The 5177-nt window shown below is 39.2% G+C and overlaps 1 pseudogene; it reads right to left on the reverse strand.

Moving 5' to 3' along the window:
* Positions 1 to 524: 524 nt before the first annotated feature.
* LOC125842852 (uncharacterized) lies at positions 525 to 1614 on the reverse strand (annotated as a pseudogene).
* Between the last annotated feature and the right edge of the window lie 3563 nt (positions 1615 to 5177).

Genomic DNA, 5177 nt, shown 5'->3' on the forward strand with positions numbered 1-5177 from the left:
TGTCAATTACGAGAGTGTCATAACAAAAAGTGTTAAAAGTAGTATCTTTTGATCGAATTTGCATTAACAATTATGTCGATCGCCTTTTCATCCATATCTGCCAGTTGCAAAGCTCCTTTTGATAGCACTTGTTTAATAACATAAAGGCCGTGCCAATTTGGGGCAAACTTTCCTTTGGCCTTGTCTTGATGGGGAAGGATGCGTTTCACAACAAGTTGATCGACTTCAAAATTTCTTGGGCGTACCTTCTTGTTATAAGCTCGAGTCATCCTCTGCTGATATAATTGACCAAAGCAAATTGATGTCAACCGTTTTTCTTCTATCAGTGCTAATTGTTCTAACCTTGATTTAACCTATTCCGTGTCCTCAATTTTTGCTTTGACAATGATTCGAAGAGAAGGGATTTCAACTTCTGCGGGTATGACAGCCTCAGTTCCGTAAACCAATAAGTAAGGAGTTGCACCGATTGACGTACAAATAGTCGTGTGGTATCCCAAGAGAGCAAAGGGTAGTTTTTCATGCCACTATCTAGATCCTTGCACCATTCTCCTAAGAATCTTCTTGATGTTTTTATTTGCCGCTTCAACAGCCCCATTTGCTTTGGGTCGATATGGGGTTGAATGACGATGAACAATTTTAAATTGCTCACAAACTTCCTTCATCAGGTGGCTGTTGAGATTCGTTGTATTGTCTGTAATAATGATTTTTGGTATGCCGAAACGACATATGATGTTTGAATGAACAAAGTCCACCACTGCTTTCTTGGTGACTGATTTGAATGTGACAGCTTCCACCCATTTAGTAAAGTTTTCGATGGCAACTAAAATAAACCGATGCCCATTAGATGCTTTCAGCTCAATCGGCCCAATAACGTCCATTCCCCAAGCCACAAAAGGCCACGGAACAGACATAGGGTGCAACTCTAAACGGGGTGAGTGAATCAAGTTGCTATGAATCTGGCACTGATGGCACCTGCATACAAATCGGAAGCAATCTCACTCCATGGTCAACCAATAGTACCTTGCCCGGATAATCTTTTTTGCTAGAACATAACCATTCATGTAAGGGCCACAAACCCCTGAATGCACCTCATTCATAATTGTTTCTGCTTCTTGAATATTCACACATCGCAATAGATTCAAATCTGGAGTCCTTTTATATAAGATATCGCCACTCAAGAAGAACCCATTGGCGAGTCACCTAATAGTTCTTTTTTTTATCTCTATCAGCATGTATTGGATATTCTTTAGCTTTTAGAAACCGTTTAATGTCGTGATACCAGGGCTCACCGTCTGGCTCTACTTCAATTATATTGCAATAACTATGTTGATCCCTGACTTAGATTTCCAACGGGTCAATATAGGTATTACCCGGGTATGAAAGCATTGAGGCTAGGGTGGCCAAAGCATCAGCTAACTCATTGTGAAACCTAGGAATGTATCTGAATTCAATGGACTTGAATCTTTTGATGAGGTTTTCTAAACATTGTTTGTACGGCATGAGTTTAATGTCTCGAGTCTCCCATTCGCCTCGAGCTTGTCGAATGAGCAAATCAGAATCCCCTAAAACCACCAACTCCTGCACATCCAAATTTATTGCCATATTCAAACCCATGATGCAAGCTTCGTATTCTGTTATGTTATTGGTAGAAAAGAATCGAAGTCATGCTGTGGCAGGATAATGACATTCGTTTGGTGAGATAAGAACTGCCCCAATTCCTACTCCATTTTTGTTGACAGCCCCATCAAAATATAATTTCCATATGTGACCATCATCAGGAATTTCTTCCTCAATATATTTGATCTCTTTATCAGGGAAGTATGTCCTTAGGGACTCGTATTCGTCATCGACCAGATTCTCTGCCAAATGATCGGCCAACGCTTGTGATTTCATGGCGGTGCGAGTGACATACACAATATCAAATTCCGTAAGCAAAATCTGCCATTTTGCCAACCTACCTGTTGGCATGGATTTTTGAAAAATATATTTCAAAGGATCCATTCAAGATATAAGATAGGTCAAGTAGGACAAAAGATAGTGCTTCAATTTTTGGGCAACCCAAGTCAAAGCGCAACAAGTCTTTTCTAACAGAGTGTACTTTGCCTCATAGCTTGTGAACTTTTTGCTCAAATAATAAATGGCTTGTTCTTTTTTTCCCGTAATGTCATGTTGTCCTAAAACGCAACCAAATGAATTATCTATCACTAAAAGATATAAGAATAACGACCTACCAGGTTCTGGTAGGACCAATACCGGAGGATTTGCTAAATATTCCTTAATTTTGTCAAAAGCCTCCTGACACTCACTTGTCCATTTGATAGTAGCGTCCTTTTTCAACAACTTGAATATCGGCTCACATGTGGCGGTGAGTTGAGCAATAAACCTGCTGATATAGTTTAACCTTCCCAGAAAACTCATGACTTCAGTTTTGGTTTTTGGAGGTGGCAATTCTCGAATGGACTTTATCTTAGAGGGGTCCAATTCAATGCCTCTTCGACTAACTATAAAACCCAAAAGTTTTCCAGATGGAACTCCAAATGCACATTTAGCTGGATTAAGCTTAAGGTTGTACTTTCTCAATCTTTCGAAGAATTTTCTTAGATCACGCACATGGTCGGCCTGCGTTCTAGATTTAATAATGACATCATCGACATATACCTCAACTTCTTTATGCATCATGTCATGGAATATGGTAGTCATAGCTCTCATGTAGGTTGTTCCTGCATTCTTCAGACCAAATGACATGACTCTATAACAATATGTACCCCATGGGTGGTGAAAGCAATTTTTTCTGCACCTTTTTCATTCATGAGAATTTGGTGATATCCGGTGTAACAGTCCACAAAAGATTGAATCTCATGTTTGGCACAATTATCAGCCAGGATGTGAATGTTGGGTAATGGAAAATTGTCCTTTAGACTTGCATTGTTTAGATATCTCTAATCAACACAAACTCTGATCTTTCCATCTTTCTCTGGCACTGGCACAACATTAGCCAACCAGATAGTGTATTAGACAACTTTGATCACATTTGCAGTCAGTTGCTTCATGATTTCCTCTTTAATTTTATCGCTCATGTCTGTCTTAAACTTTCTCTGCTTTTGCTGGACAGGTGGAAAATCAAGATGTATTGGAAGTTTGTGAACTATTAAATCAGCACTTAAACCCGGCATGTCATCGTAGGACCAAGCGAAGACATCTTTGTATTCAAATAAAACTTGACTTCTGTCATCTCGAATGTTTTGATCAACATGAATACTTATCTTTATTTCTCTCACTTCTTTAGGAGTTCCTAAATTAACTGCCTCAGTTTCACTTAAATTAGGTTTAGGCTTATTTTCAAATTGATCCAATCCTTTTTTTATTTCTTCGTAAGCTTCATCTTCATCATATTCGTCAAACTTTGGATTCATTGTTTCGAGATCAGACAACTTTTTAGGATCTAACTGTAAACTCTGCATGCATGTCATATTATTAAAGTCGACATTAACGTAACTGAAATGAAAAATAAGAGGACATATATTAGAAAGAGTAAGAACAGAGAAGATGATTGAATATGATTGTGAAACTAGAACTTCATTGCGTTAAATAGGAAATGATAGAAGGGTTAACACCAAAGTGAGACAACTAGAAGCTTTGAATTACAACCTTGAGAATAATCCAAATAAATAAATTAAAAGCAGCAAAATACACTACCAAGACTCCTTCCTTGTAGGGAGAGGAGTGGCTTCCCAGTTGTTGAGCTGGACATTCGGGCTGACGAACTGCACATCCATATGACTAGTGCCTTCACCCATCTGAGTCATGTTTACATCATAAAACATTTCCTTGATACCTTGACACATTTCATCCACATCATTCTGGAGAGGAAAGTCTGGACTCGGTTCACCTCGAAATTTAATGAAAGATTGAGCAATATGAGGGATTGGCTTCAACAAATTCCAAACATTTCTTTTACGATCTTTTGCCCATTTTCTGTCAAATCTAGTTGGATTGAAACCCAAACCGAATGTCTCTTGATTACCCATTGGATTGATGGGATCCACAATTCCTTGCAAAGACAGCCCTAGTCCCTTTCCAGGTTCATAGCCGTTCTACACCATCTGGGACACCACCATGACTGAAGCAGATGATAGATGAGGTTGTGGTATAGGCTTTCCTTCCGAAAACTGATTGACTGTTATAATCTCAAAAGCCTGATAGTTGAGGGATTCACAACCTTTTTTGGCCTCAATGCATGGTATTGAAGAATCTCGGGTGATTGGGAGATCATCTTCACCATGGACAATGATTTCCAGCTTATCATGCTCAAACTTGACCACTTGGTGCAGAGTAGACGGCACAGCTCTAGCCAGGTGGATCCATGGCCTACCCAAAAGTAGATTGTAAAAAGTGTCCATGTCTATTACTTGGAAAGTGATTCCGAACTCCACTGGTCCAATTGTAACAGTTAAGTATATTTCACCATGAGTGTCCCGTTTTGCGCCATCAAATGCACGCACACAGACATTGTTAGTACAAATTCTATCCGTGTTGATTTTCAACCTTTGTAGAGTAGAAAGAGGGCATATATCTACACCCGATCCTCCATCGACCATGACCCTCTTCACATAGTGTTCTTCACATTTCACGGTTAAATGTAGCACCTTATTATGCCCAGATCCTTCCAAAGGCATTCATCATCAGTGAAAGTGATTTTATTTACCTCAAATATTCGGTTGGCAATCTTTTCCAAGTGACCCACTGTGATACTTTCTGAGATATGTGCCTCATTCAAGATTTTGGTCAAAACTTCACGATGCTCTTTAGAATGTATGAGTAATGACAACAAGGATATCAGAGCGGATGTTTTCCTCAACTGATCAATAACAGAATAATCTTGAGCTTTCATCTTTTTCAGGAACTCTTCAGCCTCCTCCTCAGTGACAGGTTGTTAACCGGCAACTGATTTTCTTTGTCTTGTTTGTCTCTTCTTAATTCTTCTGGAGCATAACACCTCCTAGAACGAGTTAATCCTCTTGTTTCATTTGTTTCTTCAATAATCTCCTTTCCCTTGTGGGTAACAACGACTTTGTTGTAGTTCCATGGAACGATCTTGGTGTTTGTCATCGGAAGTTGTGTTGCAATTTGTATCACAACTGGCCTTTTCACACTTTCTTGATTTTGACCAAATGTTC

Source organism: Solanum stenotomum, chromosome 10, assembly GCF_019186545.1.
Source record: "Solanum stenotomum isolate F172 chromosome 10, ASM1918654v1, whole genome shotgun sequence".
NCBI classification, from domain to species: domain Eukaryota; kingdom Viridiplantae; phylum Streptophyta; class Magnoliopsida; order Solanales; family Solanaceae; genus Solanum; species Solanum stenotomum.